Source organism: Malania oleifera, chromosome 5, assembly GCF_029873635.1.
Source record: "Malania oleifera isolate guangnan ecotype guangnan chromosome 5, ASM2987363v1, whole genome shotgun sequence".
NCBI lineage: Eukaryota > Viridiplantae > Streptophyta > Magnoliopsida > Santalales > Ximeniaceae > Malania > Malania oleifera.
Genome location: NC_080421.1, coordinates 100,099,557 through 100,116,190, shown reverse-complemented (window position 1 = coordinate 100,116,190; position 16,634 = coordinate 100,099,557).

Here is a 16,634-nt window from a genome sequence, read left to right as displayed (position 1 = left end):
TCTTAATATGATGGGATATACAGAAATGATGAAATATGAATATAGAAAAGTAAAAGTGAGGATCCTGATGGACCATAGTATTCAGAGCACGATATCGTTGCTAGCATTGTGTTAGTGCAACCACACGACTTGTATAGCATGTGGTGTGACAGTCGATTAGACCAGTGAGAAGGGTAGTGTTGCCCCCCAGAGTATGGACCAAGATTAGGCAGGCCAATTGTACTACAAATGTGTTCCCCGTTTTAATATAACCGAGTAGGCCAACCGCAATTAGGTCCAGCTTTCGGGCCGCACAACTCAGTCATGTGGGGTGAATACATGACGATGTGAATATCCTTAGGGCAACCATAAGCTACAAACACGACGTGTATTATATACTGGTGGGTGCTTATGAGGTAGAAAATGTTATGAAAAGTGAAAAGTAAAATGAACAGCCATGGGTTACAAACGCGTCATGCTATAGGCTGGTGGATACACATGGGCTAGAAAATGTGAATATGAATATGAGAAATGAAAGAATGTGAAATTGATATGAGAAATGAACAATCGTGGGTTAGGACGCAACGTGCTACATACTGGTGGACATCCATAGGCTAGGAAATGTGAATATGAATATGGGACATGAAAGAATATGAATATGATTATGAGGAATGAGAAAGTATGTAAATGATATGAGAATAATGAGTATGTATGTGATACGAGAATGAACGAATATGTATATGATTTGAGAAATGGAAGTATGTGTATATATGATTATGAAAATGAAATGAAAGCTTTGAAACTATGTTGTACATACTCATGTGATTATAAGTACCTATCTATATATATTTTTCCCAACTGATATATTTATTAAAATGGAATGTGTTATGATATAATTAAACTCATGTGCCACATACTATAAATAATTTATTGCGACTTACTGAGAGGTGTCTCACCCAAATATTTAAACATTTTAGAGAATCGTGATAGACCAATAGAGAGAGCTCCAAGATAGAGGGAAGTTGGTACCCTGTAAGACAGGGTAAGTGTTTAAAGTTAGAAAATGTGATTTGTGAAATTCCCTGGTATATTAGGGTGGATTCTTGGAGTTGTATATGTATATGTATATAGGGGTAGTACTCTGGTATTGTATTGTATTTGGTTGGTATTGTATATTGGGCTCAGTTATGATATGTATTTCGCTGCATGATTATTGTGATTCTAGATGGACTGATTACCCAGTATTCCATTTTGGGTCGAGTTATGGATGATATATGGTATTATTAGAGTTGTTTGATGGAAAATTGAGTATTGATGTTATAATAATAATTATAATAATAATAATAATAATAATAATAATAATAATAATAATAATAATAATGGTACGAAAATCAGGTCATCACACACCCCCCCCCCCTTTGGAAGTACACCTTACTTTTCAAGTCTGGTCTCGTTAAACCTAGGACATGCTCTTCTTGTTGTATTTTATCTTCAACTCATCCAGTTTGTCATTTGTGGTTTCAAGTTTTTCTTACTAGTTAGGCAATATCAGCAACTTTTTTTATCTGTCCACTGCTATGAAGGTAGCCTCTTAGCTTACTAGCCTTACTGAATTGTAATCATCTTCACAAGGAACCCACCCATATATGCATAAACATTTGAACAAAAGCTCGTTGTTTCTCTTTCATGCATCACATTCCTTTTACTGTACGTGATGACCAACTTCAAAATATCTCTCAAATTAACTCTATTGTATTTAATAAATCAGTCCAATCATTGCATAATTTCATCACAGCTACCCTGTTATGTACACGGTCATTCCAAAAGGCATAAACTTGAAAAGGTTTAAATTTATACAATCTTTTCAACCAATATTCACTATATATCAATGACAGATCTTCTATTTTTATTTTATTTTTTCGTTCCCTATGTTAAGAACAATCCCAATCCATGGCCAGACATGTAGATCTTTCCTTCAGATTTGAAAGAGGTTGCTTCTATTAGGAAGAGTAAGAGAAGACCTTCAGGACCTAATTCATTGAAGCTAAAAATGAGTAATACTTCTGCTCGTGAAGCCTTTGCACATTAATACTACAAAGTCTATCTCAAAGAAACTACAAATTTAAATCTTCCACAGATGATGAAAGTGAGACTTCCTAATTAGGGGAAAAGCTATATAATATGATGTGAAAAGGGTCTGGTCCCATTAAACCTAGGATATGCTCTTCTCATTATATTTTATCTTCAACTCATCCGGATTCTCTTTTGTGGTGCATCTTGGCCACTTAGGTGACCTAGAACACTTATAGGCGAGGGCAAGCATATGTTTGTCTGGCATGACAATCAAGGTGATTCCTTGGCCATCTCTGTCTTAGTGGGAAGGCCTAACTTTTAGGTTTTGATTATCTATAAGCTAATCTACTTGTTTTTTCGGTCAACAAATGCACTATTAGTGGTAGGACTAATACAAGATTATCAGTGACGATTTAATAAATTCGTTGCTAATAATATACTATTAATGACGATTTTAACAAATTGTCACTAATAACAAACTATTAGTGACAGTTCTTCTAAACCATCACTAATCTTGTAAAAGAAATTATGTTTATATTTTTTAAATAAAAAACACTATTACTGACGGTTAAATAAATTCATCTCTAATAAGTGACTATTAGTGACAGTTTACGTAAACTGTCACTAATATAGTTAAATAAATTTTTTATATTTTTCAAATAAAAAATTTTATTAGTGACGGTTTAATAAATTTATCACTAATAATGGACTATTAGTCATGATTTACACACACCGTGACTAATATAATACTATTACTGACGGTTAAATAACTGTCACTAATATGTCGTTTTAGTGACACCTTCAATTCATCACTAATACCCCAAGAAACATCACTAATATTTTCTTGAAATAGTTTCCGCACGAAAAGTAGTTTCCCATGATGGTTTGAGCAAAAGAGCTGATTTTTAGTGACACAAGTATTAGTGACGGTTTTAGTTTCGTCACTAAAAGTATATTATTAGTGACGGCTTCGAAAACCGTCACTAATACTTGTACTATTAGTGACGGATTTTAAAAACCCTCACTAATATGTCACTTTTAATGATAGAATTGGAACCATCACTAATACTTTCGTCACTAAAAACCACTTTATTTGTAGTGTCTCTTCTCTTCTCCTATATATTATTTTATCTTCTATCTTCTCTCTTTAGTTAAATAGATTGCTAATACAAAGAACATGGGCAACAATAATGGAAGTGTCAACCGTGTTAATTACCTAATTAAAATGTGAAATAAATTGAAAACTATTAATTATGTTTAGAATGTTTAATTACATTATTATATAAGGCACTTTATATAAAGGTAAAATCACTAAATTAAAGTTTATAATCTACTTGGCCTACCTTTTCATGAGCAATGATTGGAAAAAAAATCATTAGATTTGTTACATCTTCAGCCATCCAATAAATACAAAAATAATAAAATTTTACTTTGTAGCTTACTCATGAACATTCGAGATAAGCACGCACACACACACACACACAAACACACAAATGTAATTTTAAAATATTTTTATTCTATAATTATGATCGATCTTTAGATTTTTTGACGGTATAATAGATTGATCAATATGGATTTTCACAAAACATTTTATATTTTATAATTAAAATTATTATGCCTACCGAGAGATAACATTGTTCAAGTATGAAAGTTTTAAAATAGGATTAATTAAAAAAAAAAGTAAGCGTGATATTGTTAGAATCGGAGGAGTCCATAGGTGTGCTTGATACACATGGGTAAGCACCAACTTGACCTAAAAGCTTAAGCCTATTAGGTTTTGGGTTCAATCATGTATATAAGCACCCATCATCCACTCACTTTTTCTAATGTGGGACAAACTCACAAGTGAAATTCTCAACAATCTCCCTCTCACTTGTGAGTTCCAACTGCTCTCCTTTGAACGGAAGTTCCACCACTTGTGAGTTCCAACTGCTCCCCCTTGAACGGAAGTCATCTTCTCCCTCATGAGACTAATTCTCCAACAGTTTGCTCAAGGGGGCCTTACTACTACGTCTTGCGTGTCTCGGATTGTATTCCAAATGGGACCTCTAAACCATCCTACCTACCACGTCTTGACCCTATTTGGATCCATCTTTGCAGCTTAGATGATCCTTCTTTAGCCTCGGTCACACACTCCCACACCCAGAGTAATGAACCGTCGGCTCTGATACCACTTGTTAGAATCGGAAGAATCCATAGGTGTGCTTGATACACATGGGTAAATACCAACTTGACCCAAAAGTTTAAGTATATTGGGTTTTGGGTTCAATAATGTATATAAGCATCAATCATCCACTCATTTTTTCCAATATGAGATAAACTCACAAGTAAAATTCTCAACAGATATTTAATATGGGCTTAACTGTTACACAATTGCTAAGATTTTAAAAACAATTAACACTAACCTTTTGTCAAGATTTGCCATTTCACATAATATAATGACATCTTGAGTTGATAAATTGATCCATAATTACTTTAAATGAGAGTACAACATTGTCAAGTACATTGTTGGCTTTTTTTATTTTTATTTTTATTTTTACATCACTTATTTTATTCATCATATCATGTTGAATCAGTCCTATTAAATCATGAGTTGTGCTGAAATAAATCATCCAATGTCCTGACATCTCTCCGCATCATCGGCATCTCAATTATCAGAGCTCTCATGCATCATTTCATGGTGACTAATGATCCACCATTGATTACTAAATATGACTATCTATACGCATCAATAAGAAAAGAAACCCATAAGTAAAAATATCATTTAATTGAATCTCAATTTATAGTTGCATTCTTCTACTGTAGAGCAAACTTTTAGTAACCTTAATTTAATTTTGAGTGAGACAAAATCCTATGAAAATTAAATAATTTTTTTTGTTTTTCAAATTTTTGAACAATTAACATATCATCAGGTCATGAGATCTCTACAGATCACCACCTAAGTTCCAAATGCTTCTTATATTTTCGGATTTTACTTGATCAGCGAGACCTAGGGGGATGATGCTGATTCGTAGGTTTGGTGCCGCACTAGGGGGTCCGAAGGGCTTGTTGATGGCTAGAGTTCCTATGTAATCAAAAAAAAAATTCATCAATATTGATAACCTCAACAATATTATTATAGTAATAACTACAAAGATAATTACATAGTTTAATTAAAGAAATGAAGAGAACCCTAGCCTCTCTAGTTAGCCAATTTGATAATCAATGATGATAAAAGGAGAGAGAATAAATACAACTTATGATCCATTTACATCTTTAAGTAAAAATCTTACTTTTTGTACAAAATTTCAAGTTTTTCTATCATTAAATTAAACAATAAAATTATGGTTCTATAATAATTAATGTGAATGTGGAAAGCCTCAAGTGGAATATGTGAATATTACCCTAATTAAAATTGCACAATAGGAAGGAGTTTCCCATCTCAATCCACGCATGGATCAATGACTTATCTTACTTAATTTCCATTTTTTTAAAGATTGTTTTTCACTGGACTCAATCAGCCAGAAGCTAGTTGGATTGATGAATCAGCTGATGTATCCATCTTAGTCCATAAACTAATTATCAAGCTCTCCTACTCTACTACTCACCATCTTCAATCAGTCCAGGGATATAGTCCAAAGTAAATGATGCTGTGGTCCTAATTAATTAATGAGTGTATGCCACACTCTCTCTGTTTCTCTCCCTTATCAGAGAAATTTTGGTCGTATAATAATAGTTTGTAGTTAGGTCGCAGACTTTTAACTTCTAGTATATGAAGTATATATATATATATATAGATATTATTTTATGTGTGACATTTGTCTTTAACTAAGTCAAAAAAAGAGGGATAAAGTGAAGTTAATTAAGAAGTTAGAATCGGTAACCTAATTTGATTCTGAAAACGTAGGTAAATATTCTCAGACTTTGTAAATTTGTATATTTTGTGCATTGATTGTTCTTTGATTTTTTTTTTTCTCTCATTTGTTGACTTTGTTGCGGTTTCCGTAATAGTATTACGGACCATAAACATGAGATTTAATGACAAAGATGAATAAAATCCCTATGCTATATTTTTATAGGGTCATGGAATTAGTAACATGATTGAAACTTTGGAAATCTTTAGTTTACATTCATGATTTAGTAAGAGAGAGTTGCAGTCATATTTTCCTTCACTATACATATTTTCTTCTATATTTTTTATAATCAGGAACTCAGGGTGGTCAAGACTTTCCAGATCCTTATTTCCTTATTAAATTTAAGGTGAACTAACCATGCCCATTACAGCCAATACGAAATCATTCAGAAATGATCCAGTAGAAAATCAAATTGAAAACTTTATTCAATCTCTCATATGCTCTTATCATTGAGTCATACTCTATACATGATTAGTTATAAATAATGTATAGAGTGCGAGGAAGTACTGCTGATGGAGGTGCTGATGTCAAATGGCATTGATTAGAATACGGTCGGAATCTAAGATGGATCCATCGAATATTTATACATGTATGGATGGGAATTAGCGTCATGGATGACGTCGAGTTAGCTCATAATTAAGAGACAGAGAATGCATGCAAGGAGGCCATGCATGCATGTTGGTCTCTCATTTTAATTCTACAAGCTAGCTGGCTAGAATACAACCAGCACTGACAGCACACACACATGTAAATGGAGTCTGCAATCGTACTTACCCTTGTTGTTTTGTGTCGCATTATTTTTTTTTTTTTTATCTGCATATTTGAGTTTTAGTGGTGGTGGTGGTGCCAATATAAGTTGAAGTGTTCATCACTGTACGTGGACAAAACTCCCACGTGAACCCCTCTCACTGCCACTCTCTTTATTTATACAGATACATCCAATCTTCACATATTGACCCATCAATTAAATCTTCAACATGAATCTCAGTCCACTGGTTGCAGGCTTGCAGCTAACCTGAAAATGAAATGCATTTTTTTATTTTTGGTTTCTTTGGGCGATGGATGGACGTGAGTTGATCGGACAAAACTTAATTGGTCCATAGATCTTTTTAGAAACAAGTTATAGATACGTCATGCGTGACATTTCTCTCTCTATTTATCTATTTTTTAAGAGAAAAAAAAAAAAAAAACTTATATTAAGCTTGTTGTGCATTAATAATGTAGAGGTCGGCCCAAAGATAAGGTTGAACTGGTCTTATAATGGATATCGTAAGGGGGCCTAGGGCTTTCATGTTATTATTACATTTACTAATGTTAAAATCCTTCCAGCATTTCAACTTTCAAGGAGACCCCTTCCCATATAATTTTTAATTTCAACTCTCTGTATGTGGCATTATAATTCGTGCAATTTTTGTATATTTCCAAAATTATAACAAGCTAGAGGTCAAATAATCCTACACATGGTCCATGGATAGTTGGTGTTTATCGGGATAGGCCTAACCCAAGTTGACAGATCATATGTGCATCCTTAAGATATGAGGACACTCTTACCCAATGACACAGACACCTAGTCATTAGGGTTGGAGATCACCTAGTCATTAAAGTCACAAATATACAAAGATTGTTGAGCAAGTGCATGACATTTGAGTACGTTTTTCGACTTTAATAATTAGATAATAATGTTTAGAAAAATTCAAAATTTAATATTAAGATTAATTAATGTTTAGCAGCTCCAAAATTTATAATTTTAGTTATTTGATTCAAATTTAACTTGAAAAAGGTGTATATTTATGTGTAAAAATTTTCTATCTTGTATAAATTATTAACCAATTCAACTTATCAATACATTTACTGTGAAAAGTAAGTCTTCCTTTAGTAAATAACAACTCTTTGAAAAAGTCTAGAAAGGTCTCAATGACCATTAGATAGGTTTCCTTGCCAACTTTTTTTGCCTAAAAAAAAAATCATCCATCGGACCATTAATTGAGAGTGGGTAAGGACTTGAATGCACTCTTAATATATCCAATCAAAAAATACGGAATAGTGTTGGCTTTTTTAGTGTGATTTCTGTTTTGATGCTGACAAATATAAATGTCTCTTATATGTGTGTTTAAGTGTTGAACAGGTATAATTTAGGTCACACATAAGATCAAGAGAACATGGAAGTCAAGACATGACTTAAAAGCTCAAAACTGGTGTATTCCATGATGTCAAAAAACAAAGGAAAAGAAGAAGATATGTTTCATTTGTATTGCATTTTTTTTATTTGGTCTGTAATAATGCATGCATCTACATGATATAGTTATTTGCTCAGATTAGACCATAGATTGACTATAGGGAACCATATGACCGTAGACTGGCCTTCGCTCGACCGACGTTGGATTTTTTGGGTTAACTTAGTTAGCCATAGATTGACCTTAGGAGACCTAAAATTTTGGAAGACAAACATTTTCATAAAAGTCAAAATCATACAAAAGGTTTAAATGATTTAAGGTCAAAAATCGGGCTTCGACCGACTAAACTTAGAAAGTTAAAATAGTTCGGATGACCAAACTAGTTGGAGATCAATTCGTTGATTAAGGCTCGGGCGACCATCCTAGTTTTGAACTAAACATCACCGAGCGACCGAACTCCTAAAGTCACTTTTTTCACTGTCCTCGGGCGCCCAAACCTGCAGTTCAAAATCACTCCGGGCGATCGAATTATGAAGTTTGGCAGATTGAACAGTTCACCGGAAGACCGAACCTCGAGCATTTGGAAAATCGCATTGGCCCAGTCACCCGAACTTTCCCTCGAGCACCTGAACTTGAAAAAGCAACTTTTCTATCTATGTCTATTTTGGCGACTGTCCCTAAGAACCAGGCGACCGAACCTCTCAGGTTGCCAATTTTTTATTAGGGTAATTATGGTTAAAACTCAATTAAAACATTTCCAAAATTCCCAATTTATCTCTAACGGTCATATTTTGTTGAAAAACTATAAATACCCCTTTCATAACTTAGATTAGCCAACTTTTCTCTCTAATTTTAACCTAATCAAAGTTCTCTCAAAACACGTTTTTATTACAAAACTCTTTTACTCTCCAAAACTCTCTTTCATTTATTTGTAAATCATTTTTACAAGAGAGTAATTTGTATAGACATTTTTGTTGTGCAAAATCATTTGAAACCAAAACCCTAGATTCTCTAGTTTGTTTTTGAAAAATATTGTTTGGAGAAAATCTTTTGTAGGGTTTAAATCTTTGAAATTTTTTATCATATACATTCTTTTCAAAGATTGCAAAATCATCTTTAGAAAAGCACCTTTACTCTACTGAGCATAACTCATATCTTACTAGAGTGTATAGTAGAGCTTAAACGTATACATCTTTGCTTGTATTTTTCAGAAACATTTTTATGTACAAAAATGATTTTATTGTATCAGTTGGGTTCATCCCATTAATTAAACTGGAGAGTCTCAGTCCTATAAGTAAGACCAGTTCGGGTTCAGCTCGAAAATTGAATTGGGGAATCTCAACCCCATAAGTGAGACAAGTTGGGCTTAACATTGTAATTGAGTTGAGATTTTTCTCGCCCCGTAAGGAGAGGATGTAAACGGCTTCTGCTCCGCCCGTTTAAGCGAGCAGGTTTAGCGTAATCTTTGGAGAGTATGCCCAAAGTGGGAACGTAGGCTGGTTTGGTCGAACCTCGATAAAAAAATATCGTGTGTCACTCTCTCCTTATCTTATTTACGTTCCACTCTTTAATTTCAATATGTGTATGTCTATTCATATTTTATTATAACCATCTTACATGCACACAGAATTAATTTAAATATGCAACACATGTGTATGTATGCACACATTGTTCACTTTACATACATGTTTTATTTCGAATGGGATATGAGATGTAGTGAATCGGCGTAATTGTTTAAATTAGCGAAAAAGTCTTAAATGTCCAATTCATCCCCCTCCTCTTGGGATTACACAAATTTCAACAAATAGCATGCTTAAGAGAATTTTAATTAGTAACACCATCCCAGCTAATTAATAGAATATAAATACTTTTTTATATGAATATTTGAAGAGAACTTTAGAGGACCTTTATTAAGGTAGTAATTATCCATTAATTCCTGAGCCAAGAGGATATTATCTTGAATGATTCTTCTCTTGATGAAAATTATTTGATTGAGACTTATAAAAGAAGTTAGACGATTGTGATTTTTTTGCTATGACCTTTGTAATGTATTTGTCTATAATGTTGTACCAAGCTACTGGTTGAAAAGCAATACGGCTTTTCTTTTTTTTTTTTTACTTTGTTAAAAAAATTATTGACTCAATTATTAATAAAGGTTATAATTTTTTTTAATTTCAATTATCATTAGCAATTTTATAGTTTTCAATTTAATTATTATTAACAATTTCATAATTTTCAGTTCAATTGTTATTTGTAGTTACAAAATAAAAATTGTAAATTTATCAAATGATTTCAAAATATTAATCATCTTATTTATTATATAATTTAGTATTCATATGACCCCTTAATGCTTGGTGCCTGTTTATAGAGATGTATTATCAATAGCCAAATATCTTTTCACATAGAGTTGTGAATGACACCATGCCCCATATTGCTTGAAAGTTGGAATTCTAATTTCTAAGAATTTTCTATTTTTAAATAAAAACACATTTGACAACTTTCTTATTGATTAATTATTAAAAATTAATCCAAATATTATTAGCTATTAAAAATTTACTATTGTCGATTATATATAAATTTTAATTGAATTATTATTAACTGTTATAAATATTTTTAATTCAATTATTATTAAATTATAGAAATTTTCAATTCAATTATTATTAATAGTTACAAAAATGAAATTACAAATTTATTAAAATATTTCAAAATATTAATTGTATTATTTATTATGTATACTTTTTAAGAAGAAGATGATGGAATATTATATTAGAATTGGGGAAACAATACACAAAAAAAAAATGGATAAATAGGATCGACACACCTAGAAAACAACAGCTTAAAAGAAAAAAAAATCAAGATTTCAATATAGTAAGCTAAAACTATGAATATGCCTCTAATATGAAGCAAAATGCGCTCAACCGGGCTTGCTCAAGTAGTAAGGGTGGACTTGTGACTTTGGTAACCCTAAGGTCATAGGTTCGATTCCACACTTCTAGATTGTATGGTGAATTACCAGAATGTCAATAGGCAGGCGAAAACATTTCCACCCTCGTGTGTTTGGTGCTACACTGAGGGTCCAAAAGGCTCGTTGGTGGCTAGAATTTCCATGTAAAAAAAAAAAGATCAAGCAAAATGCGCACATGCAAGCATATATGAGTCGATATTTGGAGAGGAGTTTTCAAAAATTGGAGCATATATTTCTTGTCATTCAAATAAATGTGGTCGATAGCAATTGCCGACACCAACTTTTTGGTTATTGGGTTAGAGAAAAGTCGACAGAAATTAAGGTCCCCACTAGAAAAAAAGATCTTTTGAGTGTTTGAAAGAAGATCATCTAATTTGGAGCACCTCATTGAAGAAATTACATTGAAAAAATGATGGTTACAGGATTGTTTTTATAGAAGACAACAAGAACATATGGAATTATTTCATTTTGAAATCCTATTCAAAGTCCCTAGCTAACAATTGTTGAGACTGCACAGCCAACAAACCAATGAATGCATGCGTAGGGACATTAATTATGTTCGAACAAAATAGTAGACCATCAACTAATAGAATTAGTAACTTTACTTATGAAGTGATCCCAGGCAATATTACAAGATAAAATTGCAAACTTTCTTAGGATCCACGATATTGAGTCTTTCTAGTTCTAAACTTACTTAGGATCCATTATATTGAGTCTTTTAAACTTAGGACCTTAGGTTAGGCTAAAAATCGATCTTGCCTACAAGTTCAGTTATTTTGGAGGAATGCTTACTTGGCCATTCTTGCTCACCATCTTAAAGAATATCTAAAATCTTTGCATTAAGAGATATGCCAAGATAAGTTGATAACCCTAGAATTAAATTCACTATGAATGGGCTTGTAAGAAAATGTAGTTATCATAAACAAATAAGTTTTCTGTCCATAATGATCATAAGCTCTATCTATAGAGACTCGTAGAATTGTGGGAATTAAAAAATAAAAGAAATGAGAAAGTAAAGGAAAATTTTAAGAAGGTCAGCAGGGTCTCCAACGGGCTTCTTGGGATCGCCGATGTGGACACGTGCCTCGTTGATGAGAAGATACCGAGAGGACGGTTTTTAGGACCTGAATTTCATTGACGAGGAGTAAGGGTTCGTCGAAAAAACTCCTTTTGAACTCGTCGACGAGGTGACATGACTCGTCAACAAGGCCACATGTCAAGATGCCTATAAATATGCAAAAAATGGGTTTTCAACAAAGGAAATTCTCTCTCATTTTTTCTCTCTAAAAATGGGATTCTCTCACTTCTCTATAAGTTTTCGGCTCCATCTCTCCCCGATTCGACGATCAGAAGCTACCATGGTGATCTTGGAGAGATTCTCTACAACATAATTGGAGCGGAATGTTGATTTAAGAAGTTTGGGAACCATCCCAAAACCAGGGTGAGTGGATTATTTGAACATTTCCAGTATTTCCCAGTTCATTTGAGGTCGAATTTAGTACTATATGCAAATATACTGGAATTTTTTAAAGTAAAATTTGAGTATTATATTTTCAGGAAAAGGGTGTTTTGGGACCCTACAGGCATGGGTTGGGGACCCTAGTGAATATTTTCAGGAGTACAGGTAAATTATAATCCAAAAAATTTATGAGTATGTTGGTTCAGGGAAATTTAGTTGATTTATTGAAAATACACATATGTGTATTATTTCATGATTTTTGGGATAGTACGCTATGAGCGTGAGGATTAAGTTGGAGGCGAGCGTCCCAGTAGTTAAGTAAGAGAAATATGCTATGCTAAAAATTTCAAAAATTACATCAGTAGTATATATGTGTTTCGAGGTGAATTCTACAGGGTATAAATTATTTTTATTATCAGAAAATACAGATTATATTACAGGGGTTTTTTGTTTTTTTAATTGTGTGGCATGAGTTAATATTGGATTAGTTCAGGATTTATACAGTTTTTTCAGAATAACATGGTTTACAGTGTTTTTGCAGAGAAACATGTTTTACTAGATTTTACAGAATTATGAATTACAATGTATATGTATATACAGATATATTTTATAGACAGATATTATACAGATAGATATATTTTGCAGACAAATATTTATCAGACAGATATTTTACAGATATTATACAGACAAATATTTTCCAGTATATTAGCAGAAAATATCAATATGCAGTTTTCAAATAATATGATTTATAATATTTTTCAAAATGTCATGACTTCAGAATCATAACACTCAGTTATTCAGTTATTCAATCAGATATTCAGATTATGCAAATCAGTTTAAAAATGTTATGGTTATTACAAAATCATAGTAAAAACAGTAAGATAATTATAAGTATCAGTACTAAATAGTATCAGACCCTGATGAATTATTCAGTCAGATTCAGGTAGCAAAGTACAGTACCGTCGCTATTTTCATATCAGAGTGCAACCGCATATCTTAGATAGTGTGTGGATTTCGTCAACCATGTCAATGGAGAGATAGCAGTCTCCCTTGTATTCTGAGTTGAGGAGGTCGGTTTGACGAGGTAGAGATTAGTTATCGTACCCAGAGAGATTGTGGTGGCCCGGATTGATCATTGGTAGAGTTTCAGATTAACTTACCTAGTGGGCCAACCAATGTTAAGTCCTGCCTACGAGCCGCAGAACCCTGTCATGAGGGGTTAAATCATGACATTCAGTTCCTAGGATATTATAATAGTTGTTTATATATATACAGATTTACAGTAGAGTAGCAGATTTATTATAGTACTAGAGTTCTATGTAACTAGAAAACTCAGATATACAATTGTATTTTAAACTATAATAAATGTGATCTGTACGATATACTAGACTAACAATTTTACAATTTTAGTATTATATCAATATATTACATGTGTAACTCAGTTGCCACACACTAGTGATAACATATCTTCTCTTACTAAGCGTTGTCTCATCTCAGTGACTTAACATTTTTCAGGTGATCCATTTAGGCGAGTAGATCAGGCTCACACGTAGAGAGGTTCTTGCGCTGCCCTTTTTGAAGGATGAGTGTTTCTTGGGTATTGGTTGTTTGGGTAGATTCCAGGGTTTTTGATGGATATCACTGGGAGTTTTGTAATATATATTTTAGGACTCTCTAGATTTCTGGTATTGTAAATATAGTTTACAGTTTTATGTTTACCGCTACTTAGGAATGTAATGCGAATAGAGTTTCCCCAGTGCTCCCTAGGGGCCTGAGATATTTTTAGCAGATAATACAGAAAGAATTGCTATGTATGTTTAGGTGGGAAAAAAATGGCATGAAAAAGCAGGTCATTACATTATCTCTAACCTATCTTGTCCAAGGTTAGTATTTATGTAACGAAAAAAAAATCTCCTAATGTTTGGTGCCTATATATTGACTTAACTTGTGAATAGTGTCTCCTCATGGATTTTGTGTGTGTATTTTTATCTTAAGTTATTGATACTTTCTATATTTCGCACTATATAACAATGATGATTTAGTGTTCTCCGCTGCTAAATAAAAAATTGAACGACCTTTGAAATGTTCTCTGATCACGACCACCTGAAAAGAAAGAAAGCATGAATGGCTTGGAGGACTCGGGGTGTACTCCAAGTGATCCCTCTGATGTCTAAGTAAGGGATTTGCTTGAGAGGTTTTATGCAATAGTAAATAATAGGTAGGAATAAGATGCCCTTACCTCCTCTACAAATCCCTTTTTATAGTGGTGGAGTTTCACCTGGTGGTGATATGACTTTAATGGGCTCGTTATTGCATAAGCGTGAATCACTCTAGCCTTTAAGAGCATTGACCCAAAATAGCTGTCCCATTAATGAGTGTTTTAGCCTTCTCCCTTGTTTATGCAAATCATAATAATGAGTGTGGTCAACTTTCGATAGTCCTACTTAATGAAGATAATTTTGGGTATATCAGTTGCTCCCATCAAAATTTTTGTAACGCCCCAACCCTCTAGGTGGGCTCGGAGTACTACTAAACATACATAACATACATCTCTCTAATACCATACATATACAATCCGCCCAAACAAGGGGAAAATGGATGTTCTATACTGATCTGTATAAATATACACAGCGGAACTTGCATCATCTAATACTTACCAGAGTTTCTAAATGTTTCCCATAGACATCCATACATAATTGAAAACATAATTTGCTATATATTACAATCCCCAAAAGAGATAGACATTGTCTAATATCTCACCAACTCTGACAAGGATTGTCTACTATCCAAACTCAGCCCGGCAGGATGCTAGGCTCGATCCCTCAAAGGACCTAAAATAACATTCGTATGCTAGGGTGAGACACCTCTTAGTAAGACGGATTATATTATTGTTAGTGTGTGGTTAACATAAGATTTTGTGTGTACATATACTACTAACATTTAAATACGTTTAATTGGCATTTTAAAATCTGTATTGCTCTGTAAATCTGAAAACACATACTGCTAGCTCAATATAGCCCTTTCTATAGTAAATGTGCTTATATATGCCTAGAAGATACAACTTGGTCTGTAGGACTAGTGTCGTCACGCAATCACATACATGTGCGACATGTTTCCCCCCATGACGGGTTGTGTGGCCCAAAGGTTGGACTTAACAAATAGTCGGTCGACGAATGCTAAGTCAAACATAAAGTAGTACGATGGTACCTACTCTCTCTATGCCCGAAGGCTGCCCAAAGGTTAAGTCATCCGGAATTACTTCATTGGATGGGGCCCCGAAATTTCTGCATCAGGGAGTACTTTACCTAGGCCACCAATCACCTTTCCCATCCATACTCTATCTAAGATGTGTGGTTGCACCCCTACATACATATAGCTACAGTATCATGCTCTTACCATGAGAACATAACAACAAGGCTCTATTATCATATATGGAAATTCACATCGTATAAAACTGTAATCATAATTCATTTCATAAAGTTGTATGTAACATAAGTTGTACATAATTCTGTGAAAACATCTACTAGATACTGACTCGGTAAAAATCAGTGTATCATATCTGTCATAACTGGCTCGGTAAAAATCGACATTTCATAAACTCGGCATGTAGCCATTATATCTCATCTCTCGGAATATAGTCATCATATCTCATATCTCGGCATATAGCCATTACATTTTAGCATTACACAAAACTTGTTCATTTAATGCCAATTAAAAACTATACTCATGCCACACAATTTTCATCTGGTAGCTCATAAATAGATCATCTGCTTGAGAAAGTAAATACTGCTGCTAAAACTGGGGTACGAATATCTCGAGGTTGTCATCTTACTAAATATAGATATATAGCTAAATACGGAAAAAACGGAGATAATCAACCCTACTGTCTTTGGTTGGTTTAAAAACTTTCCTATAGTTTGAAATAACAACTTTCCAATCGGTGAAAACGTTCATAAAGTCCAATACTATACTTTAAAAATATCATACTTAAATTTAAATGGTTAGTCTCGAAAATAAAGTTGGTTAACTGAACCCTAGGCTTGGAAACCCTAGAAAAGTCGTAACTATTTATCTAAAAACCATTTTAACAT